Here is a 27,379-nt window from a genome sequence, read left to right on the forward strand (position 1 = left end):
TTCTGAAAACTAATATAAGGCAAAACATAAATAAGAAGAAAAGAATAAACTCAGTGGCATTGGGGCCAAGTGCCTCTTTGTGGCAAGGACTCCAAGATGTCCATCAATAATTATTCTCCTTTTATTTTAATAATGGAACTACTGTCCACTAAAGATTCTATTCCCTAGCTGCGCTGCTCCCCCACCCCCAACCCCGCCCCCAAAGACTTGCAGCTATGCATGGCCACGTTCCAGTAAGTGGAATAGGAACAAAAAAGATACACGTCCCATTCATGTGATTAACCTCTGGGTTTACTGTAAAATGAAATAGCCTGTGTTCCCCTTTATGCCTCCTTCTTCCCATTGGCTCAGAAGTTGAAGATGCAAATTGGAGTTGAAAAGACTTCTTACCAACCTTGAACTGCTTAGCTCAGTAACTTTTTTAAGAGCAAAATAAGCTCCTATCATGTTTAAGCCATTGCCTTTGGGGTAGTTTCTATTACAGCAACTTATATTGAAAGGTAAGGGACATGGATGTTGCTAATGGCATTAAGTTTTTATATGTGTCAATTTAAATATGTATATTTTAACATAAGGTGGAGTTATATAAAATTTTTAACATAAGTGAAAAAGCAATTTCTTAGTTATCACGGAGATCTTATAAAATCAGGCTCCTGTATTAGTTCATAAGATATATAAAGACATTCCTTTATGGTTTTACAATTTAAATTTTACACTTTAGTGAGCCTTAAATTTATTTCTGAGTAAGAAGAAATTAGTGCTATTTATTTTTTGTTCCAAAGAGCTATCCTATTGCCCTAGCATCATTTCTTTAATAACCCACTGATTTGACAATGTACCTTTATTATTCATTTATGTGTGCATTCCTTCTTTTATTCAACAAATATCAATTAAATACCTGCTGAAGGAAGTCCCAGTGAATTTAAGCTGGAACTCAAAGAATGGGATTGAGGCAATCTCACAAAGAGCCAGTGGACAAGTACACCATATGGAAGAAGCAGGGTGTACGAGGCTCCAAGGAAAAAGAGAAAATGGGCCAGCATGTCCCAGACTTGCTGGCATGAAGAGACGTGCTATGGGATGAGATCAGCGAGACTGGTGGATCTAGATACTCAGGGCAAGGGTATGGATTTAATTCCAATTGCATGGAAAACCGTCGTGAGCTTTTAAGCCAAAGGTTAACTTAACTCTGTTACAGTTTTAGGTGATGCCTCTGATGGTTTAAGGAAAAAAAGAGAGAAAGAGGCTAACAAAAGAGGTAAGAGGACTGTAATAAAGAAAACTGGCGCATCACTGAAGCAAATTTGGGGAAACAGAACTTTCATATACCTTGGGGTCTATTTCAGATTTCTGTTCTGTTACATTGATCTGATTTTTATTCCTACACAAGTAACACATTAAAAACATTCCTACAGGTTTATAATACATTTTGCAATATAAGTTATATATTACTATATTATGTTATATATATAACATAAATATAAATTATAGCTTCATAATACATTTGTGGTAAAGCAAGTTTTCTCATCCCTCCCAACTCAGAATTTCCTAAATATTCTCCCACATTTATTCTTCCATCTGACCTTTGAAATCATATTGCCAAATTCCACAAATAATCCTGATCATATTTTGATTGGGACTGCATAAACTTTACAAACTCATTTAAGAAGAATTAACATCTTTGTAAAATTAAATCTTCCTATCACCCAATAGCAAGGCACGTTTCTACATTTTTTCCTATATTATTGTCTAACCCTCAGTAGTTATTTTAACAATAATTTTCTTTATTTAGTCCTGTACATTTTTTTGAAATTGATTTCTTAATAATTTTGGTTACTGTTGCTGTTGTCTTTGGGATTTTTCCTTCGTTATCTTTAACTTTTGTTATATGTCCTCATATTTGTGGTGGAAAGGGGAAAAGATATTGAAGAGAGTTAAGGTGATCACAGATTTTCCCCCATCCCTCAGTCTCACAGCTGGATTAAAATTTCTGAAATTAAAAATCGAGAATTTACAGACTTTGTTATCTGGTTCTACCATCACAGCTTCCCATGAAAGAGTCCTCCTGTCTCCTGACCCATCAGGGGAAACTTTATATGAGTAAAAAGAAGCATGGAGAAAAAAAAGAATTAATTAATACTTCAAAATATCATCTTATTATATTATGTATAGATTATACCTATTAATATGAAAACAGAATGTTGAATGGGATTTTTTTATGTTGTTCTGCTACTCCCCAAAGACAAAGGTCCACACACTCAAGGCAATGTACAAGGCACTCCCCCTCAACCTCGACCCCTCTCTCTTTCTCTCTCACACACACACACACTAAAATGCAAAATGGAATTCTCCAAGGGATACAAATACAAATTATTTTTTTATTCTCAGTACTCTTCTGTATTTTCCAAATATTTGCCAATGAACCAAATTTACTTTTATGATCAAGAAAAAAACTTTGCTACCTAAGAGAATTTCAAATAAATCAGAAAAAAGAGGGGGAAGATCCAATGCCTAGATATTCTCAGAGCATGTGATTTCAAAGTAATACATGCATCTAAACACTTGAAATTGGACCATAGGATTCTCTGAAGGACTGAAGGACAGAAGCCAGGAAAGAAAAGAGAAGCAGATGAAAGGGAGAGAAACAGAAAAAAGTAATGCGCTCAGCATGACTCCACGGGCTCTCTGGAGACTGGGAAAAGCCAAGCCTAATCGCCTCCCTGTCCTTCAGTTAAGTAGCATCTTTTTCAAAATGGAAAACACGCCCTCAACAGGTAGGGGAAGGTAATGCACTGAATAAATTGATCTCAAGCTTAAATAACCAGCGTGCAGAAGAAATCCATCAATGTGATAGCGAAGCAACTTCTGGTAAGTGTTACAAGATCACAGAAAATGGAGAAATGTCTTAGGCAACCTGAACTTCAAAGAGGAAAACAAAACGTTGTACAGAAGCAACATACATATGAGCTCGATACTCATTCCAGGAAAAAATCTAGTTCGGTTTATTAAATTGGCCTTAATCTTTGAAAAGTGCTCGCATTTCAGTTTTTAAACTCCTTTAAAAAAGAACTCTGGCGCTCTTTCTACCCATTAAATTAGCTCTAATTGTCATATGCATGTGATATTCTTTAAGGAACAGTTTCATTCTGCTCTGGTGAGAATGGAATGGAACAATGATGGAAAGGCTGGAGTCACAAGCCATTGCCGTCCCCAGAAATATTAATGCAGCAAACAACATTTCTTCCATGGCTGTTACTTTCCAGGCACTGTGCCAGGGATATGATAATGACTAATGCACTAGCCTGCCTTCCAGGAGGTCACATTCCATAGGGGAGATAGCTGATAGGGCTGTTACAACTATGATGGCACCCAAAGACCATCATATCTGAAACAACATAAAAATGACATATAACCTTTCAAGGCCAAGGGGACAAGACCATGAAGAATTTTCCATTTGAAGAGGTTGCCCTGACAGGCAAAGCATTGTCTTTCCCTGGGTGTAGCTAAGCAGATGCCAAATGGCTTTGTTTCTGGGTGTAAGTTTAGATTGAATGTCCTCTGAAATTCCTCGTGTTCTCTAGATGCTGTACTCCTATAAGATCAGTCAGGACTGAGAGAGTTAGAAAAGGCTTGTGGGAGAAAGTAAGACTTACAAATGCTTGCACTGTCTCTCCGCCTACCTGAATGTACCACGTATTTCTGCAATGTGTTCATCACGGAGTAGTGATTTTACCAGCAGGCTAAGGTGGATAGAGCAAGATGCCACCGGAGTACATGTACCCCCTCTCTAAGTAATACATGGAAATGAAAACATGTTTTACATAACATTCATTTCCCCCTTTCTTTTCAAATTTCTCTCTTATGCAAGAGCATTTTCATCCGAAAGGAAACAAAAACACCAATAAGAAAAAAATACATACCTGAGTATACTTATTAATAATAAAAGATAAAACAATTGTAAAAGAATATAGAACAAATAAAGTAATCATTCCATCTACACATACAATGCCAAACAACCAGTCTGCTATCTTCACCAAATTACATGAAATCACAAGTTATTTGTATATCATACCATCTCAACCTAAATTGGCACACTGTGTTGTATTTGAAAAGGCTCAAAGTTGATGGGACTTTAGGGTCTTTGGAATATTTAAAAATAATCTAATAACTGAAATAATTCTTTCCATATTCTCAAATGCAAAGCCTAAAAGAGAATTTTTAATATAGCACACCACTTGCATATTTTAACATTTCTCTATGCTTGTTCACCTCTCCAAAGAATTCAGACCCAAATGATACCATTCAACAGATTACAGCAACTTTGAAGTGAGATTATACTATTATCTACCCAACAATTTGGTGAGGACGTGTTATCTTCACTTTAAAAAAATACATATTACAGAATCCATTTATGAGAAACCAAAGCACTGCCTTATGCGATCATTTGTATCAGGGTTCTTTTCTGCCCACTGAGAGGGCAAGTTACAAAACTCAATAGCGCCCCATTGTGGAACTGAGGGAAAAGTGACAGCTAACCAGGGTTTTGCTATTTCTCTTCTGCTTTGTTTTGTTATAAGGGTTTCTTTATAAGAGAAACTTTCTCTGGTTTAGTAGCTTAACTAAATTCTTTAGGAGCTGACAAAAGCAAAGAAGGGTTATTTCCACAAGTGCATTAACATAGACATGTTAATATGAATTTATATTTCTTAAAAACAAAACACCGTTCATATACCCTAACTTAGGTACTGTGACTATTCCAAAGAGTAAAGTGAAAATAAGATACTTGTTCAAAGTGCTGTCTTATTTTTCCACTTGATGTCCTCAAGGTAAGGATATTTAAATCATAAAAAGAACATTAGCAACATCGCAAATTCTCTTGCCCTAAAGGTAAGAGACAAAAAATGGACATAAAATATAATGGCACTCTATTTCCAAGCTTCATTGCATAATTATAGCAATTAAATTTTATGAGAACTATGTATATAATTCACACACTTACCTTTTTCTTTCTATTACAGAATGTATACTGTGCAGGTCTAAAAGAGAGCAAAGCCTGGGAACTTGGGCTTGAAATCGGTGCCTGTTCCTTCAAACCCCACTGACGAAAAGCATCTCACCTGCAATGCTGCCCACCTGCTTGTTGCTTGGTTCTAATTAACATTTTCCCCACATATTAAAGCTAGAACATCTTCCCTGTTGATTCCTCCTCTCCCGCATTACCCCAACGTTTGGGGACAGCCCGATGGCCTTCCCGGGTGCTCTGCTTTTCAGGTGAGTTTTCCTCATGGTCTCAAATGCTCTCTCAAGAGACATGGTCTCGCTGCCTCTCACTCCCCTCGTGTGAAGGAAACTACCTCCAAGCTTCAACTAAAACATAAAAGTGAAATGATCCAAAAGAACAAAAACAAGACTACCCAGCCAGATGAGTTTTTAAAAGCAATGAATACATCTTCAAAAAATTAAGTTTCCATTAAAGAAGCACAAGTCAGCCCTGCTGGTGTGGCTCCGTGGGTTGAGCACCGGCCTGCGAACCAAAAGGTCACTGGCTCTCGTGCATTGATGTTTCTCTCCCTCTTTCTCCCATCCTTGCCCTCTCTCTAGAAATAAATAAGTAAAATCTTTTTTAAAAATTCCTAAAGTGGCACTAGGCCCATCGCCACAATAACAATAACATACATTGTTTCCAAGTCTGGAATGCAATGGCCCTGGTCCCTTCAAGAGAATAAACAATGATGTTTAAAGCAGGAGGTGCTAAGATACCTGAAGAATGCCCAGTCTTTGTAAACACCAAGGAGAAACTGAAAGCATAGGTTGAGGGGATGCCACAAAGCAAAGAATTACGGATAAACTGATGGGCATTCACCAAGCCCAACTGCCACGCAATTAATCAGATTGATGACAACAGTTGAAAGAAGCTGATAAATGACAGGAGCACCTGCGATGACACATAATGGAAAGGGGAAATCACGCAACAGCAGCAATGAAGAAAGCAGAAGCAGGAAATTTTAAAAACTTTCTGATCTGAAGGATAATTTCAGCATTCGGTAAATAAAAACAGCCCAGCCCTGGCTGCCGTGGCTCAGTGGATTGAGCGTCGGCCTGCGAGCCAATTGTCGCTGGTTCGATTCCCAGTCAGGGCACATTACTAGGTTGCACGTCAGGTCCCCAGTCAGGGGCGTGAGTGAGAGGCAACCACACAGTGATGTTTCTCTCCCTCTCTTTCTCCTTTCCCCTCTCTCTAAAAATAAAATAAATAAACAAACAAATAAATAGATAAATTAATTAATTTTTTTTTAAAGAAATCATCCTCACTGACATGTACTTGTCACAATTTTACACTTTAACCAAGGCAACATTTCAAGACTGCCAGGAAGAAACAACAAGAAACACTTAAAGATGGACGTGGTAAGGATGAACTTGGATCTTTTATTCAGGGTTTTGAAGAATAAAGAATCTTGTTTTTTAAAAAAGTCTATGAAGTGGAAGACACAGACCTTGAATTGTGGGTTATGTGCTCATCTTCCTTGCACGTGACCTGTGGGTAACCTGTGCACTCAGCATTGCACGCTTGTGTCCCAGAGCAAACCACTTTTCTTCTGATTGGTGCCCTGGAGCTTCAGGCAAGGAGAAAATATTTTAAAATTTCCTGTTGAACTCAGAAAGTACAATTTGGGCCCCAAGCCTACATGAGTTACAGGTCCTTGATTGCAAATGCTCAAAAAATTTTATTTTTTCTACCTAGAGATAAACTAAGACAGTTCCATGTCACTCCTGCAACTGAGTGGGAATTTCCCTAATCTACCCTCTTCCTAAGGTTGTAGTTCTTCAAGGGGTTTCAAAAAGTCTGGCCATGCACTGGGCAGTCAGTTGTCTTTCGTAGCGGGGTGGGCGGAGGTGGAGGAGGGTATAAGGGGGGGAAATGTAATGGAAAAAATACAGTAAAAACAAAGTATCTCTGGTCAATCCTAGCTCCTACCTCCTGTCCCCATGTAGATGCCATAACCTAAATCCCTGGATAAGTGAAATTAACAGCTCCTCCACGAGGCTCCCTCCCCAGACTAGCTGTGGCATCAGCTCACCTGCTTACCAGGTTTTCATTTCTTTCCAGTTTGGGGCCCCCAGAGATTTTCCATACTTTCTTCATGTTGCATAATAAACATATTTGTAAATCATATCAAAGAACAAAATATATTTAAATACCTCTTGAACTACTTCATGTTTCACAATTAGAAATAACACTTGGGTAGACAACCTTGCACCTCAACTTTTATGGAAATGATCAATTATTTCCCTGGGATAGATTTCTAGGAGTGGATTGCTAAGTCAAAGGGTAAGTATACGCGTATTCTGAAGGTTTCACTTCAACCATACATAGCACACTTTTATACTTTTCTTATAATATTTACTTAATTCTTTCTTGTTTTATACTGATTGATGAGCTTGTTTTCTCTCCTAGATTGCAAGTCTGATGGTCAGTAAATCCATAATATTTCACTACTTTGAGCATAAATACCTCCAAAGAACATAATGAAAGTCTATTGGCTTGAATTAAAACAAAGTTAATAATTTTAATGGTTCAAGATCAATAGTAATGAACTGGCCCTTGAGATTCTTTGAGAGATACCCTTAGCACAGAAAATGGCCTCTCAATGCCAGCCCCCTGCCTAGTCAGGTTTTGTAGTAAATTTCCAGAGAGAGAATGGAAGATTGGGGAACTCACTCCAGCTGGCACCAAAGAAGGTATCCAAGAGCAGTGTCTGGGTGTCATTAAAAATGGTCTGTGGGAAAGATATGGGTGATCCACAAGCTGTTAAGCTTCATAATTAGGCAGTCAGTCTTTGGCATCAAATTGGCTAATTCCTATCCTGTGATTTGTTAGTCACCTAGGAATCTGGCTTTCTGAAGTTTCTGTTCAAAGTTCTATGCATCTGTGCAGTGATACTTTCAGGATGTAGTGTTCTTTGGAGGTATTTATGCTCAAAGTATATTACCTCACACCTACCAGAATGGCTACCATAAATAAATAAACAAACACCAAGTGTTGGCAAGGATGTTGAGAAAAGGGAACCCTAGTGCACAGTTGGTGGGAATGCAGACTGGTGCAGCCACTGTAGAAAGCAGCATGGAGATACTTCAAAAAGTAAAAAATAAAACTGCCTTTTGACCCAACAATCCCACTTCTAGAAATATACCCAAAGAATCCCGAAACACCAATTCAAAAGAACATATGCACCCCTATGTTCATAGCAGCGCTACTTACAATAGCCAAGATCTGGAAACAGCCCAAGTGCCCATCAGTAGATGAGTGGATAAAAAAGCTGTGGTACAGGACATCCAAGATGGCGGAGGAGTAAGTGGAAGCTACACCAACCTCCACCCATGACCAATCTGGAATTACAACTAAATTGTAGAGAAATCATCCTGAATAACCAACTGAACATTAGCTGGAGAGAAGCCTTATGACCAAGGACAGACAGAAGAAACCACTTAACCACAATGAGACTGGTAAGGAGTGCAAAGGCATGAGAGGGCTGGCTGGTCTCCCACGGCAGCAGCTGAAGTTCTGGAGGAATATTGCAGCAGCTGGGACGTTCCCCCTGAGAAGTGTGGAGTCTCAACCCCAAGCTCCCCTCTCCAGCCTACAGCAACAGAGCCAGAAAGGAACCCAGAAAACATCCAGCTGTGAAAAGCAGTAGAGTTTCTGTCTGCCAGAGAGAGACAGCTGGAGATGCAGAGAGCCTCTTAAAAGGCCAACACAAAAAATTTTGTTTGCAACCACTTACCCTTGTGGCATCATACTCAATGGACAAAAACTATAAGCATTTCCCTTAAGACTGAGAACAAGACAGGGATGTCCGTTTCTACCTCTCTTATTCAGCATAGTACTGGAAGTCTTAACCACAGCAATCAGACAAGAAGAAGAAATGAAAGGTATCCAAATTGGAAAGGAAGAAGTGAAACTGTCATTATTTGCAGATGACATAGAGAACCCCAAAGATTACACCAAGAAACTACTAGAACTGATAAATGAATTCAGCAAAGTAGAAGGATACAAAATTAATATCCAGAAATCAGTTGCATTTTTATATGCCAATAATGAACTAACAGAAAGGGAAATTAAGAAAACAATCCCATTCATAATTGCTACAAAAAGAATAAAATGCCTAGGAATAAACTTAACCAAGGATGAAAAAGACCTCTACTTGGGAAATTATAAGACACTGAAGAAAGAAATTGAAGAAGATACAAATAAGTGGAAGCACATACAGTGTTCATGGATAGGAAGAATTAACATCATTAAAATGTCCATACTACCCAGAGCAATCTATAGATTTAATGCAATTCCTATCAAGATTCCAATGACATATTTCACAGAACAAATATTTCCAAAATTTATATGGAACCACTAAAGGCCCCACATAGCAATAGTGATCCTGAGAAAGAACAAAGTTGGAGGAGTCACACTACCTAATACCAAACTAAGGCCATAGTCATTAAAACAGCATGGTACTGCCATGAAAACAGACACACAGATCAATGGAACAGAATAGAGAGCCCAGAAATAAACCCACACTTTTATAGTAGATTAATATTTGACAGAAGCAGCAAGCTCAAGATACTTTGTTCGATAAATGATGTTGGGAAAATTGGACGGGTAGGTGCAGAAAGATTAAACTAGACCACCTTTTTACACCACACACAAGAAAAAATTCAAAATGATCAAAGACTTAAATTTAGACCAGAAACCATAAAAATCATAGAAGGAAACATAGGTAGCAAAATCTTGGACATTGCTCATAGTAATACTTTATCAGATATATCTCCCCCATCAAGGGATAAAAATAAATAAATAAATAAACAAATGGGACTACATCAAACCAAAAGTCTTTGCACAGCAAAGGAAATCATCAAAAAAATAAAAGGACAACTCACAGAATGGGAGAACATATTCGCCAATACATCTGATAAGTGATTAATATCGAAAATTTATAAAGAACTTAAAAAATTCAACACCAAAAAAAAACAAACAACTCAATTAAAAAATGGGCAAAGGACCTGAATAGACACTTCTCCAAAGAGGACATACAGATGTTCAGTAGACGTATGAAAAGATGCTTTATGTCACTAGTTATCAGAGAAATGCAAATTAAAACCACAATGAGATACCATCTCACACCTGTCAGAATGGCCATCATCAACAAATCAACAAACAACAAGTGATGGTGAGGATGTGGAGACAGGGGAACCCTTTTGCACCGTTGGTGGGAATGCAGACTGGTGTAGCCACTATGGAAAACAGTATGGAGGTACCTCAGAAAATTTAAAACGGATCTGCCTTGGGACCCAGCCTATCCTACTTCTGGGAATATCCAAAGGAACCCAAAACACTAATGCAGAAGAACCCCTATGTTCATTGCAGGGTTATTTACAATCGCCAAGATATGGAAGCAGCCCAAGGGTCCATCAATAGATGAGCGGATGAAACAACTATGGAACACTTACAACATGGAATACTATGCAACCCGTAAAAAAAAAAAAGAAGGAAATCTTACCTTTTGCAACTGCATGGATGGACCTGGAGATCATTACGCTTAGTGAAATAAGCCAGTCAGCGGGGCGTGAACCGGGTCAGTCCTTCCAAAGGCACCGAGCCCACCATGGGCCTCACCCCCACCACCCCCTCTCGTCTGACCCGCCGAAGCCCGTCCTAACAGCCGGTGCGCGGAAGCAGACTTTACTCCCCGGCGCTGAGTGAACGGGGTGCCTGCAGGCAGCCCCTTCTGCCCGTCCCTGGTGCACCCCGGCCCCGGCCCGCTGCTACGACGTCTGACGTTTACTACGCAGGTGCACACGGGAGGCTCGCGGCCACGCGTCTTGAGGTCTCTTCTTCTCCCAGGGTCGTGTGAATGCCTGCGGAGACGGGAGAAAGGCATCTCACGGACGGACACCCACATCCTGCTGTGGGATTTGCAGGAAGGCTCCAGCCAGGCCATGGTAAGGCACGAGAATGAACAGTTTCGTGCCTTGTAAATGGCACGGTTTTTAAATGGAACGTTTCGGCTATTGCAGAAGACGCTTTGGGGCTTCCGTGCTCGTCTCTGCACTGTGCAGTTTTAGCAAGATTCCTGCCGAATCGGTTCAGCTGGTCTCCCCCATCCATGCTCCATACCTGCCCAGCCTCCATACCTCATCGAGTTCCTCATGCCGCCCTCCCGAGGTGGAGTCGGACCCCATGGCCTGCCTTCAGCAGCATCCTGCCGGGCGCTTTACCCGAGTCTCCCCCAGTCCCGATGTTTCCATATCATTGACCCACCTGCTCCTCCCTGTAAGTTCCCACTAGCCCACGATGTCTCTTTTCTCCTATTTTACTCCTGAATAAAATCGGTTTTTATCACTTTACTGCCTGCTCTGCTTCTTCTTTGACACTAGATGAGACAGACTGGTGAACAGCTGGTTTAATACGAAGCAGAATTAAAACAGGGGCAAAATATGAAGGGTGTCAAAGGGCAAACTATGTTGATTGGCAAAGAGGCAAATGATATTTGGGGAAAGTCTTGACAAACAGTGAAGGTAAGTGTTGGGGAAAGGAAACAGGGGTTCTGCTGAGGGGTACCTGAAGATGCAGCCAGAGGGTGGAGGAAGCTGATGGGGTCTCAGACACAGATGACCTTGATGAGCTGAGGTGTGTCTGTGACAGCCGAGGCGGCACAAGGGTCTGTGTGTGCATGCCAAGCACAGGGCATAGGTTAGAGGAACGTTATTACCCGTTCAGGTTGTTGGGGAGAAACTTTGGGACCAGCCAGGGGGGCTGTTGTACTATTTATGTAAACTGGTTCAATCTGTGTGGAAATCAGAGAGGGGTGAAGTGGAAGAGAAAAAGATGGATGTGGGAGGTGGAGAGAGAGACATCAGAGGCAAGACCCATGTAAGCAACCATGAACCATCTCTCCCAAGAAGACACCCCAACTACTTTTGTAATAATAAAAATCCATCAGAATTCGGTCTTCCTTAGTTAGAATTTCACCCTACAACCTCCCGCTCCCATCTGCAAAACATTGGTAATTGATGTTGGTGATTATGGGCAAGGCTCAGAAAAAGCAAATGAGTTAGGTTCAATAAAGTGTCATTTATACATATGTTCATCTGCCTTCTCATTTATTGATGAATGCTCAGTCGGCCTCGCACACATCCCATAGCCATCCAGTCACAAAGGGTTTCCTAACCTATCTTAAAAATTATAACCACAAATCCAGCACCCTGCATGATGTAAATTGTTCTTGTATATAAATCAGTACCTTCCCCCTTGTCCTCCCATCTATAAGACAGAATTCTCATTTATTTCTCTTTCCTTTTGTGGATAAACTATGTTTTTCTGGTTATAAAAGAATCCTAGTTCACTGCCTTGGGACAAGCCAAAGAATAGACCGGAATCCTCAGGGCAGAGTGAAGTTCAGCTGACCTCATGCCACACATTAAGCTGCAGTTCACTTAAACTGCCAGCAACAATAAATTAAGCGTCTCTGCTTAAAGGACATTGGGGTGGCATTGGGCAGGATGGAGGGTCTATTAATGAAAAGCACTCAGTCCCTCGCTCCTGCCACTGCCCAGTGCAAGGGGCCTGCCTCCTGCCTGTCCCTGCAATTTGTCATGGTCCAGCTCCCACTGTAGTATCTAGAGAGGTGCCTCAAGGTGGTGACAGTTTGTATTTCTCTGCTCTTGACAGCAGGTGGGGGAAAGGGTGATAAACTCAAAGGAACTGCTATTAAGAAATAACATTAAAATGTTCTCATGTGAGACCTGTGTGTAGGCAGAGGTGGGCTGACTTCCAAGGCACATCAGTGAGGGTGGATATTATTTTTCCTTTAATTTGAGGTTATTTTATCTAACACTTCCTATCCCTGTAGGCCAGTAATGGTTTTACTCACAAAGTGACCCAGTGCATAGAGTAGGGGACTCACGGAGGGGAGCAGAGGCCAGCAAACCTCAGAGGAACTGAAGGCTTCTGTGCACTGGTTAAATATGCCATACTCTATAAATCCTGAAATACAGTGGAATCTGGCAGAAAGTTCTGGTCTCTTCCCCAGCAAATTCTCAGTTACTCTGAGCTACTGGAACAGGCAGAGACCTCCCTATTTCTCTCATTTTCCCTATTTTTTACTCCTGCCCATGTCCAGGCATGTGAGGGGGGCTGTAGAACAGGTCACAGCACACAGTAGGGTCACTGGGAATAAGGGTAGAAAAGGGACCGTACAGCTGAGCAGGTGTTAGTTCCCACATCCTCGTCAGGAGTGTGATTCAGTGCCAAACCATCGAACGTCATGGAAAGCCAGGCATTTGGGGGGATTCGTGGGGCAATTCCCTGTGGAGGCCTGTCACCCATACCTGCCCCATCCTCCAATAACAACTGGGACAGAATCTCTCCCTTAAGTCATCAGAATGTTGGGTGAATTAAGTGAAGCCCACGGGACTTACGAGCAGGCTGCCACAGCTTGATTCTATAGCAGGAGCGTAGATTTGATCACAGTACCTTTATTTTACATTTATCATCTGCACCGGAAGGATTGGTGGGCCACTGGCAAGCACAGGCTGACCCACCTGACGCACCCAGTGAAGGGCACAAAGCATAGCCCAGTCTCCCCGAGACACTGAGGTCCGACCGGGCCTGTGCACTTGCTGGAACTCATGTGAATTAGCATCTCCCTCCCCAACCACGCCGAGGGCTGAATGGCGCTCTTCACTCATTTATGTTTACCTTTCAGACAAGAAATTTCGTCTTCAGCATAGGAAACGTAGAAAAAAAAACTAAAAGTGAAAAAAAAAAAAAGATTTAGTTGCAAAAATGAATTTTTCTCAGAACTAAAATTCAGGGCGTTGCGGGTCTGCAGGCTGGGCTCCGGAGCTCCGGCTTCTCCCACTTGACCTCTGTGCCTGTTCCAATTCAATTTTTTTCTGCCTCCAAACCTTCGATGAAGCTAGTGATGTGCTGCCCTTACTTTTTTTTCCCCCCAAAGTATTTATAAAACTTTATTGCAGCTTCTCACAGCAGAACTGAGTTTGTAATGCCAGGACCATCTCAGGATCTTCAGAAGGGACACAGGGGAAGGAAGCAAGTCATTACCCAGCGGGTGGCCACTTCCTGGGGAGCCAAAATATCCCCAAGAACTCTTGCTAGGCCACACTGCGGGGGCCAGAGCCTCTGGCCAGGCGCTTCTCCAGGGAGAGATTGCCAGGGCGGACCTGCTCAGGGCACCATGTGCCGCCACTTGAAGGAGAAGGGCTGCCTGAGCACGTTGGTCCCGCAGCGCACCTCCCCGTGACGAAGGTGGTAGGCGTGGAAGTCATCGACGAAGGTGCAGTGGAGGCCCAGCGGCTCGAGCAGGGAGCGCACCTTCTCCTCCAGGCAGCAGTGGCCGTTGATGACGGGCTCGCAGGGCTTGGGGATGGCCGGGTGCTTCCCCAGCACCAGCATGTTCACCATGTTTGGGAAAAGGGCTTCAGCCTTGAGGATCCCTGTGGTGAAGTCCCTATGGAGCCTGAAGAACTGGGGGATGTCCACAATGTCCTGCTCCGCCAGACCCAGCTCCCGCTTCAGCACCTCCCAGTCCCAGTCGATGCAGCTCTCCACGTATGAGTTATGTTCTCTCAATGTCTTGTTTGACAGAATGTCCTTTAGTTTCTGATGTTTTTTTTCCATAGACCCCCTCAAATAGCAGAGCCTCTCCATGACCCTTCTTCAGCTGCTCCTGGGACAACTTCTCACCACTGAATGGCAGAGGTTGAGATCCCTGTTTGAGTCTGGGAGGACATTAAGTTCAGGCCGCAGTTCTGTCTCAGTGTCTGTGGGGGCGGAGAGCCGGCACCGGCCCCGGGGTGTGCTCTGGGCAGGCCCAGCTCACGGTCAGTACGTCTTCTCCTAGAGTCTCTGCCACCTTCCCAGTCCTTCAGCTAGAAGCTCTGGCTTCTCTCAGAATCTTAGGTTCCTCACCCCTCATGTGCTGTTACAGCTTCCATAACTGGGTGGTTTTCAGTACAAACTGGCAGGAGAAAAAGAAAGAAAAAAATAAGCAGGGCTCAACCAAATTCTCTGGAGTACAGGGGCCCATTTCCCCAGGCTCTCGCCAGGGACAGGCTGCCCTCAGATTATAGGAGCTTACATCCTAGTGTGCTGCAGCTTCAGGGTAGGAGCAAGGCCAGGAGAGGGGGAGAGGGAAGGGTCCAGGCAGTCTCTGACTCTGGCTCCGACAGGCACCCGTCCAGTCCTCTCTGCATCCCTCCCGTCCTTCCCGTAGAACCGTGCTGAGACTCACTGCCTTCAGGACAGAGCTGACATCCAGGCAGAAAACCCATCAGGTCACCGCTGTGCTGGTCACTCATTCAGTTCTGACCTCCGTCCCCGGTCTGCCTGCTGCTGCTTCCTTTTCAGAGTCCATGGATACCATCTTTTCTATTCTGTCCTGGGCTCATGGTTGTCATCAGTCAGGGGACATTGGCCCTGGACCTACTCCATCTTGGCTGGCTTCTGAGTCATCTGTTTTCTTTTTCAAGAAGAAGAAAGGGAAGGAAGAAAGTGAATCTGGACAGCAAGTGGGTTTTATTTAGAAATGAGTAGACAGTGTTTTCTTCACTCCCAGTCTGTTTCAGTGCTACGTTGACTGGCATGGGGTACTCTCTCAATATTCCTCCTGAAGGTGACGAAGTTGCCCGCAGAGATACGGGGCCAAGAGGGTGGCATTCAGACACACAGAGTTCATGCTCTTTTGCATTTCTGAGCCTCTCTCGCCATGTGGCTGAGGTCCAGCTGGAGGCAGGACCAGCAGTGACTGGCTCCCCCCAGGCCTTTCTGACACCATCTGTCCATCTGCCCTGCACACCGCTGGTCTGTGCTCATTGCCTGCTGAATGCAGAGGGTCAGCAGGTGTCCAGGGCACTCAGTGGGGCCACATCTCAGAGAAACCCTGGATCCCTGAGTCACCGCATGAAGAGGATGAACCGCAGTGGCTGCCTGGCTCACATCAGACTGGGACATGAGGAACAAGTAGGGTTTCACTGAGTTCAGACACTGAGTGGTCCGTTATGACAGCTCCATGTTATTACCCTAATGGGTACGGTCTTAGATGGGCAATTAGACTGTCCCTGGCTTGACCACTGAGTAGATGCCAATTTCGATGAGTCACTTTCTCTCATCTTAGTTTAACCTCTTGCCCAATGGGGTGTGTTAATTTCACCCACCAGCATTACTTTTCTTGCAGTCACACTGAAAGATAAATGGGAGTTATCCCTGGAAGAAGAGAGCAAATAAAGACAAGGAAATATTATTACCATAATTTTGAGCACCATTCCGCCAAGTACACAGAGAAAAATTATTAATCATCCCTTACCTTTGACAGAGCATACATACCATTTCTTCAGTTGCTATGGACAGATAGCTAAAAAGCATATGCTCCCAGTGATGATGCCACCTTCATTCTGATTATCCTTCCGATCATCACGAGTCCTTGAGTAGTGTCACTCATGGGCACCAGGCCTGTGACAGCCACCAGTACCCAGCCAAGTTGCCAGGAAGGTCTCTTAAATACTTGGTTAAACTTATTCCTAGTTTTTCTTTCTCTTTTTTTTTTTTTTTAACAAATGTATGTCTATTTATTTTTATATTTTGTACCATAGTGACTCAACAGAAGTATAAAATTTCTGTAAAGTCACACAATATGATTCCAATATGAAAATCTTCCAGTTATGTTTTATTTATTCTTTTGCTTTATGATTTTCCTCTGGGTGTCCAATGACACCCTTGTCCCATATAATTTTGATGTGGTTGTAAAAGGGATTGTTCTCTTAGTTTCCCTTTAAGATAGTTTATCATTGGTGTACAAAACTACAGCTGATTTCTGAATATTTATTTTGTATTCTGCTACTTTACTGAATTCATTTAGCAGTTCTAGTAGCTTTATGGTGGAATCTTTAGGGTTCTCCATATACAGTATTACATCATCTGCAAATGATGAGAGTTTCACTTCTTCCTTTCCTATTTGGATACCTTTTATCTCTTCTTCTTGTCTGATTGCTGTGGCTAGGATTCCCAGTGTGCTATGTTGAATAATAGTGGTGAAAGCAGACATCTTTGTCATGTTCCTGATCTTAAGGGAAATGCTCTTAGTTTTTGCCAATTGAGTATAATGTTGGCTGTGGGTTTTTCATATATTGCCTTTATTATGTTGAAGAATGTTCCTTCTCTTCCCACTTTGCTGAGAATCTTTATCATAAATAGGTGCTGGATTTTATCAAATGCTTTCTCTGCATCCATTAATATGATCATGTGGTTTTTATCCTTCATTTTGTTTATGTAGTACATCATGTTTATTGTTTTATAAATATTGTACCAACCTTGCATCTCTGGAATAAATCCCACTTGGTCATGGTGTATGATCGTTTTAATGTATTTGCTGAATCAAATTTGATAATATTTTGTTGATGATTTTAGCATACATGGTCATTAGGGATATTGATCTATAATTTTCTTTCTTTATAGTGAGGATAATGAGTTAGGATAATGCTGGTCTCATAAAATGGGCTTAGGAGTCTCCCTTCCTCTTGAATTTTTTGGAATGGTTGAGAAGGATAGGTGTTAGGCCTTCTTTGAATGTTTGGTAAAATTCACCTGTGAAGCCATCCAGTCTAGGGCTTTTGGGGTTATTTTTTCTGTTTGTTTGTGGGTTTTTTTTGGTTTTTGGGGGGGAGTTTTTGATTACTTCTTCAATTTCATTAGTTGTAATCAGTCTATTCAGATTATCTGCTTCTTCCTGAGTTTTGGAAAATTGTACATTTCTAGAAATGTATCCATTTCATCCAGATTGTCCAAATTGTTGGCATATAATTGCTTGTAATATTTTCTTACAATCCTTTGTATTTCTGTGGAGTCAGTTGTTTCTCCTCTTTCACTTATGATTTTATTTATTTGGGTCCTCTCTCCTCTTTCTTGATGAGTCTGGATAAATGTTTGTCAATCTCGTTTATTTTTTCAAAGAACCTGCTCTTGCTTTCATTGATTTTTTTTGGGGGGGGGTGTACTGTGTTTTTTAGACTCAATTTCATTTATTTATGCTCTGATCTTTATTACTTCCTTCCTTCTACTCACTTTGGGCTTTCTTGTTCTTTTTCAAGTTCCTTTAAGTGTAAAGCTAGATTGTATATTTGAGCTTTTTCTTGTTTCTTAAGATAGTCCTGTAATGCTATGAATTTCCCTCTTAGGACAGATTTGGGGTTGTTGTGTTCTCATTTTCATTTGTTTCAAGGTATGTTTTGATTTCTCCCTTGATGTCATTGTTAACCCATTCATTGTTCAGTAATATGTCTCTGTGTGTTTTTCAGTTCAGTACATAGGACAATGATACCTCAGTCCCCTTCAAAGTAGGCACCTTGGGACCTCACACAGCTCTCCAAATCACCATCAGCTGCTCCATCATATTTTCCTGAATCTCATCAATGGTCTAAAATCTCTTTCCTTTCAATGTTGATTTTAGTTTTGGGAAAAGCCAGAAGTCGCAGGGCACCAAATCTGGGCTATACAAGGGCTGAGTCACCTGGGTGATTTGATGTTTTGCCAAAAAACTGCATGAGACATGATCCATGAGTAGGCGTGTTTTTGTGATGAAGCTGCCAATCACCATTTGCCCATAGCTGTGGCCTTATGAATCATCTGAATAGTTTCCACAGAGGAATGTTCAAGCCGAATGAAAACTTTGATGCAGATTCATTGCTCTATAAGCTCAGTAATTTTTATGCAATGGCCACATAGTACACATGCTCACTCAAGGGCGTCTACTGCCCCCACTGACTAGTACAGTGAAGTCATCATGTTCACATATGCACATTCTGGTCCACTCTCCTTGGCTGCTAGGTTACATCAATGTTGCCCAAACTGTTCTTATTGTAATAACAATGGCTGGACTTTTTCTGGTGTATGGGTCTTGTTCTCTTATCCATTCAACTACCCTTTGTATTTTGATTGAAGCATTTTTATTCACATTTAAAGTGATTATTGATAGGTACACATTCATTGGCATTTTATTTAACTAGGTTCCCTTTTTTTTCTTCTTTTCTAAGAAGACCCTTTAATAGCTCTTGTAATGCTAGTTTGGTAGTAACAAACTCTTTACCTTTTTCTCGTTCTGGAAGCTCTTTGTTTCTCCTTCAATTTTAAATGATAGCCTTGCTGTGTAGTCTTGGTTGGAGGTCCTTTCATTTCATTTTGAATATTTCATGCCAGTCCCTTCTCACCTGAATGTTTCTCTTGAGAAATCAGCTTTCTTTAACTTGCTTTTAAGATTGCCTGTCTTTAACCTTCATCATTTTAATTATGATGTGTCTTGGTGTGAGCCTTTTTGGGTTCATCTTGTTTGGGTGTCTCTGCACTTCCTGGAATTGTGTGTCTTTTTCTATTCAGATGTCCAACCAGATGCATGTTTACTGGGCAGCTCCCTCCCTGCCTTTGCCCCAGGACTGGGTGAGCAAGGCTGGCTGGGTGTAGTGAAGGACAGGTGGGCAGATAAAATCTTCTTGGATGGGTTAAAGCTTTTTAAAAAATTGTGTGTGTGTGTGTCTTCTCTCACGCTAGAAGTAAGCAGCTGACGTGAATGCTTGGTATATTCTCAAGGAAGCGCAGTTCTGCATTTCACCAGTGCCAGATGCCACCAGAACAGTGACAGAGGCACCTGGAGGAAGAAGATAAGACATTCCTCTCCTGGCAGTGTAACACCATCCTAGCCATGATTCTGTCTGGACAGCTGACTGCTGCTAGAGCCATTAATGACTTTTAGACATGAGAATGACATCATCTGATTTAAATTTTTTAAAGATCACTTTGAGTTATATTTTTATTTATATATTTTTAATTTTTATTTTATTTCATTTATTTTTATATTTTTAATTATTTTTCTAAAATTTTCAATTAGAGCTGACATTCAATATTAGTTTCAGGTGTACAGCATAGTGGTTAGATATTTATATTACTTACCAAGTGATCCCCCCAATAAGTCTAGAATGGAATCTCCTTTAAAAGGGTATTCATCCCATTCATGAGGGCTTCATCCTCATGATCTAATTACTCTCAAAGGTCCCCACCTTTTATTTACTTTTAGTTGAATTTATTTGGATGACATTGGTTAATAAAATTATATAGGTTTCAAGTATACAGTTTTATAATGTGTCATCTGTATAGAGTGTGTTCACGACTCCAAGTCAAGTCTCCTTCCATCACCATTTATGCTCCCCAAACCCTCTTCTACCTGCCCCCACCCCACTCCCCACCTGGAGATCACTCTGTGATTTGACACTTGAAATGGTGTTTGAGTTGTTTCTTGATGGTAGATGGGATTTAGACCTGCGATTTTCAACCCGTGGGGCACGGGGGCGGGGGCAGGCGGTGCGGGCAGCCCCTCCTGAAGCCACAGCTAGCTGGCCCACTGCCCAGTCGTCCCCTTGACAGCAGCTCCCCTCTGGGTTTGTTTGAGGTTTCCAGACAGTTTCAGGCACAGAGTGATGGTCGAGTGTCTGGACAGTCTCCTAGGATTAGGAACGCTGGGGCTTTGGAATTAGAAGAGGCAGACGTGGCTGCCGCAGAGGAGCGCTGCTTCTTCCTGGGAAACGGTTCCTGTCCGGAAGCACCAGCAAATCAAAAAGCAGTTCCGCAGTGGAATGAGCTTTCCTCCCAGAGATGAAATTATGAAAAGCAAGAAACAGTGTATGCTCTGTTGAGAAAGCCCAGATAAAAGTGTCCGGCAGAATGTGTCTGTTTTATGCGCTCTGCACCGCGAGCGTGTACAGGAAGCAGGAATGACGGGCACAGTGGCAGATGCCAGGCTCGGACGTTTCTGTTCTCACAAAGCACAGCAGCTGTCGGGGGTGCTGTGGTGTTTGCAGGGGCTCAGTAGCTCCCCTGACTCTGGCAGAAGGCACTTGAACAAGACTGTGACTCTAGGGCCCGCGGGCTGTTGGCCCAGGATGGACGGAGAGGATGCCCTGCCTGCCCTGCCTGCCCGGCCTGGGGCGTTTGGACCTGGCTGAGCAGAGGACATGTGCCCTCAGCTGCCCCCATGTCACTGAGCAGCTCTCCGCAGCACTGAGCTCAAACCAGGGCAGTGCCCAGGGCTACCTTCAGACACCATTACATCAAGGAGTCAGCCATTTGTTTCAAATAAATCTCCTCCTGTCAGCAGCCCAGGGATTGGGCGCTCACTTCCTCCCCAAGGCTGGTAACAATAGACACTGCTTTCCTGTCTAAAGCCTGTTACTTCAGTGAAATTAAAAGAGTCATAGCTGTAGGAAAATAATATTGTGTTCTCTCTCAACCCCATCTCCAGCAGGAATCAAACATTTTATGTTTCTGGTCCTCTTGACACCTGGAATGGCTTTTTTTCCCTCTCTGCCTGTTCCTGTCCCATCACACCCATACACCAGATTGGGATAGTCACAAGCCCTATGTATGATCTGCGCAGCCTCCCTCTCTGAGCTGTACAGCCTCCCTCTCTGATCTGCACAACCTCCCTCTCAATCTCCCTCTCATATGAGCCACTTCTTTATTAAGAAGGGAAAACAGTAGTCATGTCAGTGGGTGGGCATCAGCCTGCTTTACAGATGAATGGTTGCAACGAAATTATGTAATTCAGTCCAGCCGAGGTCTTTAGATAGTGGTGGAAGAAGAAGGAGGGAACCTCAGTCTTCTTGTCCAAATCCTTTTGACACCAGGTCACTCAGCTATCCCCTCTCCCTCCTGCTGTCCCCTAAAATTGACACCATGTGCAAAATTGACACCATTGCCTATCTTGTGCCATGAGACAGTGCCGGACCTCCTAGTCCCAGGCCCTCTGAGGTCCTTGCTGAGAGGATGGCAAGAAGGAATGAATTTGTCATCCATTTTCACTGCCTCAGCCCCGATGGTCCCTAACCTATAGACAAGAGGGTTGTGACTTAGGAGGAAGAGAAGAGTCATGTCTGGGTGGGTGACAAGTCCAGAGCAGGGGTGCAGGTGGGGAGACAGAGGGAGAAGGTGCTGGCACCATGGGAGACTGGGGGCCATGACAGTGCTGGACTCTGGGACATGCACTATTTCCCACTGTCACCATGATGGAGGGCTGGGACCTCCCGTCTGCGGCCCTCTGATTCCTGGGCATGGAGCACGACACGCACGGGACAGAGAAAGCTCAGAGGAGACCATACCATTGTTTGTGAGCTTTACCTCAGTTGTCAGCTGGGTAACCCAGTTGTCCATCTCCCCGATTGGTCTTCCTTCGCTGGCTGCATTCACACAGGATGCCTGCCGAGACCTGTTGTTGGGTTTGTTGTTAAAAAGATGAATCAAGGGTGAGACACAGAAAAGAAGGAAGTACCCTCTCCTCAAAACACAAACATTTCTCAGAGCCCACAGGCCCTTGAAGCCAAGACTTCAGTGGCTTTTCTCAGGGCAGTGACTGTGGAGGTGGAGAGAATACAAAACGTTTGAGAACAGTGGTGGTGGCAGAACCAGGATGCAGTGACTGAATATTGGGGTGAAATGGAAGGGGTTGGAGGGAACACTAGGTTCCTGTCTCAATGACTCAGTGGGAGGTGGTGCCATTGTTAAACTGGTTTAGGAAGAGGAACACATGAGCTAAAGGTGCCTCTGAAGCATCCAAGTGGGGACTCAGAGGTGGCACAGGGGTCAGGGTGTGATTCGGGCATTGTTGGCATGTGGGTGGAGAAGAGGAGAGTTGTGGGGGAGTTGGCTGCAAGGATGTCTGGAATGAGGAGCAAAACCAGAAAGTACAGGTGTGCTTTTCTCAGAAGAGTAGTGGCCAGAGGGAGAGAGGACCCTGTGGCACCCAGAGAAGGATTGAGAGAGGATATTGTGCTTCGGGCTAGTGTATCTGAGCAGAACCATGTGGAAGATTTGATCACGCATTGTGGGCAAGCAGACTGCAGTCCTAAGAAGGACATGGGATTGTTCAGGTAGAAGGAAATGAAACATTGGAACAGTCTAGGAGGGTGTGGCGGACGAGGAGTGGCAGCTGCCGGCAGTCCCATTTCCCAGCCTAGGGCGGTGTTAGTTCATGGGTCACATGTCCAAAAGTGCATTTTAGTACATGTTTTAAAAATCCTTGAACCCTTTATGCAATACCTGGTTCTCCATTAGGGCCAGGGGGTCCTATGTCACCAGAATCCCCTTTTTCACCAGAAAGAGAAAAGCAACGTCAAAGTCACCAAGTGGAGATGGTACATGTTTCATGAATTCAAAAGTGTCCAAAGTAACATGTTATGTCTTCTACATGGTGTGATGGCCTGGAGACTCTCAGCCTCAATTCAGGGTTTAATTGTCCAAAGGGATAAAGAATACACAGCAACCTGGATTCTGTAGATACTGGGAAGCATGGAAGAAGCCTGTTTTTTATTCTTACCAACCTATTCTTAGAGATGTTAAAATTTCAGCTGGCATGAGAACAAAATAGATCAGTTTACTTTTTTTTTCTTCTCAGTAAGCTCTCACAGAGCCCTCTCCTCTCTTTTTATGATTTTCTGCATGTGCTTTGATATTTTTCTATTTCTCTTCTCCATTTTATCTCAAGAGCCTACTCTTAGCCATGAAGTGTAATGACAGGGAACATACATTTGTTCAAGATAGCATTAAGAAGCGGTTTACGTTTTTGCTTCACTTTGCCCAAAGGGGAGTTTTTCTTCCTTTTAAGGTGTTTCCAACTACAAAATTAGGGAAAGAGGGAGGGCAGGCCACCCATGGAGAATTTGAACTCTGGTTGGATTGAGTTCACTTTTAAATTTAGAGCCAGAAAGCTTGAAACTAAAATAAACTGCAATGCATTTGGCTATGTGTGGCAGGAAATGAGCTTTCCAATGCTGAAATCATAAAATAATTTATCATAAGAAATCTTCTTTAATGATAATTTAATAGCCTTTTCAACTCATAAATTTTACTTTATTTTTTTGTCCCAACACAGATCTTAATTTGCTCACTAGGCAGGATAGCCGTTGTCGTGGTAAAGGGAAAGGGGCCACACTCCAAGTGTACCAGCTGCCCTGACACTAGCATCAGAAGTCTAGTGTTTAGGGTTAGGGACCCTCATTTGCAGAATAAAGGTCATTGGCATATAGAGAAGGGAAAATCGCGGGAACCTAGGAGGAGAATAAAATAGAGAAAAGAGCCTAGGACTGAGCCTTGGTGACACCAACAAAGAGAGGAGAAGCAAAGAAGGATGTGCCAGCAAAGGAGATGCAGAAGGAGTCAGGAAGGTGGGATAAATCAAAGAGGGTTCTTCAGCACTTAAAGACTATGCTTGGCTGCTATGGCTCAGTGGATTGAGCATCGGCCTGCAAACCAAGTGTCACTGGTTCGATTCCCAGTCAGGACACATGACTAGGTTGCACGTCAGTTCCCCAGTTGGGGGCATGAGTGAGAGGCAACCACACAGTGATGTTTCTCTCCCTCTCTTTCTCCTTTCCCCTCTCTCTAAAAATAAATAAATAAATAAACAAGCAAACAAATACATTAAAAAAAAAAAGAATTAAGAATAAAGGCTATGACCTGCCCTTGAATATTATGTACCTGCAAACCTGTTTGCCAGATCAACTAACTTTACAATTCCACCTTCATCTGAGAATTCTAAAAGGCTATTTTCATACTGTTGCTATTAATTAAAAACAAATCGTTTTTAAGTCCTCAGAATAATCAAACATAAACCATGGAATTAACTTCAATATCAGAACATGTAGACTGCTGATCAATTCACTGAGAAGCAGCTGCTCACTTGATAAGAATAAGGAATTCTATTTTGGCATCTTAGATTTAGTATGTGGCAACAGAGCCCTTTGATACCTACATTTAATGATCATGCCTTCAGTTATTACAAGAATTTCATGAACAAAATTCATGGCATCTGAGTGAAAGGCACATTGCGCATTGAAATTTAAAGGCATATTCTTTCTACAAACCAATTATTTACTGAGATCCTTGAACTGTTAGTGTCAGAGTGAAATAGACTGATCAGCAATTGTCCAGCAAATTTTAGGTAAATTAAACCATAACCAGAAAATAAAATTTCTATTCTTTTTTAATAGTAGCTTTACTTTAAAATTTTTTCAGAAGTCTGACATTTAGTAACCCCAGTTATTATACATGTGTTCTGATAAAAATATTTACATTATTTATGAGTTTTAAGTGATTAACAGCAATATTAAAAATATTATATTTCTATCTCTAAGCATGTAACTATTTAACAAACATTTATCAATTTCTGCCTGTATTCCAGGCTCTGCACCAGGCCATGAGGATAGAGAGAGGAACAAAACTTAACTCCTGGATTCAAGTTCACAGTATTCATAAATAATTAAAGCAAGTGACACATACCTTGAATTGCCTCCAAGGTCCTTTGGAAACTCAAATGGAGAGCACATACACAGAGAGAAAAATGAGCAGGAGTGTGCTGGGTGGAGTCCAGGAGGAAAGACATTCCTGGCTGAAGAGCTGCACCTGCAAAGACAGGAAGGCATCACACCACACAGAATAAACAAAGCAGACGATCCTTCTGGCTGTGCTCAAGGACAGAAGGAGAGAGGTGGGACAGAGGCTGCAGTGGACATAAGACAGAACTGGTACACCACGCCCAGGAGCTTAGACCTCCTACTGCAAGGAGTGGGGAGCCACCAAAAGATTATAAGCAGGACGTAATCAGATGGATGCTCACAGATTCCTCTGGAAGCAGCACAGAGAACGGACTGGAGGTGATAAGGCTGGAAGCAAAGAAACAAATTAAGAATGTGCACAACTGTCTAGTTAAACACAGTCGAATATTATTTAACCCTAAAAAGAATTAAAGTACAGGTATATGCTACAATACTGATGAACCTCAAAAACATTATGCTAAGTGACAGGAGCCAGTCACACAAGGCCACATATTATATATGTTCCAATTCATATGAAATGTCCAGAATTGGCAATTCTATAGAGATAGAAAGTAGATTAGGGGCTCCAGGGGCTGGGAGGAGGAGGGATTGGGAGAACAGCCAAAGGCGTGCTCCTTGTGCAGTCATGAAAATGTTCTAGAATTGTGATAAAAGGTGCACAATTCTGAATAGACTAAAAGCCATTGAATTGTACATTTTAAATGGGTGGGTTTTATAGGTGAATTACATCTCAATAAAATATATTTTAAAGAAAAACAATGAGGCTGGAACAAGGGTGGGGATCATTCTCTGATTCTGACCCGTACAACTGGGTGAGTGAAGCCACCACAGATCAGGACAGAGAATTCAGAAAGATGACAAGCCCCTTTCTGGACATTACTGGACATTTGGTTTGAGGCACCTGTGAAGATGCCATCAAGATTATGAAGAAGAAGAGCTAAGGGAACTTATGAGTGTCCAGAGATAAGGATTTGAAAGAATTCAGCCAATACATTGTACTTAAACCTGTGGAAGTGAATTCAACAAACTAAAAGGGCACCTGCTAACGACAGTAATTTTTAAGGAACAGCCAGAGGAAAAGGTGCCCTCAAAGGAAGGTGGAAAGAAGCTGTCAGAAAGCGAAGAGGTAAATAAATTCCCTAACCCCCTCACCAAATTCAGTCAGGTCACTAACTCAGTGTCTCAAAATATTGGGTTGGTCAAAAAGTTCATTTAGTTTTTTCTATATGATGGCTCTAGTAGTGTTACTTGTCTTTAACTTCATTCTAAACAATTTTGTTAAATTCTATTGTGACAGCTATTATATCAGTGTGCATTTTTAAAAAACTTATCAAAATTGGTGAATTTTTGTGAAGCCATTTTAATATTGAAGATGGAAGAAAATATGCAATGTTTTGGTTTATTATGCTTTATTATTTCAAGAAAGGTAAAAACACAACTGAAACGCACACAAAAAGATTTGTGTGGTATATGGAGAAGGTACTGTGGTTTGTGAAGTTTCTTGGTATTATTGACATTTTGGCCAAATAATTCTTTGCTATGGGGCTGACTTATGCATTGGAAGATGTTTAGCAGCGCCCCTGGCCTCTGCCCAGTAGAAGCCAATAGCGGGAGACAGCTGACCTCTTCAAAATATTCCAATCAATAGGCGTTGGTGAAAATGAAAAATGTGTCTTTTATTTTACGGAAAAAACTAAACTGACTTTTTGGCCAACCCAATACTAAGGAGCATCTCTAAATACAATTTTGCTAAATTAAAGAATCTAGTGATAAAGTGCACTCCTCCTGGACTCTGTAAGATGGCCACTGCCCTGTGACTTAGCCCATTGGCTGGACACTGACCACTGGACAGCTGCACTTTCATGGAACAGAGTGCATCTGCCTTTGCTCACCTGCCACCGGGTTGGGAACCTCATACTCTCTTCACTGTGCTGTT

The sequence above is a fragment of the Furipterus horrens genome, unplaced genomic scaffold (assembly GCF_987537825.1).
Source record: "Furipterus horrens unplaced genomic scaffold, mFurHor1.1.pri manual_scaffold_6, whole genome shotgun sequence".
Lineage (NCBI taxonomy): Eukaryota > Metazoa > Chordata > Mammalia > Chiroptera > Furipteridae > Furipterus > Furipterus horrens.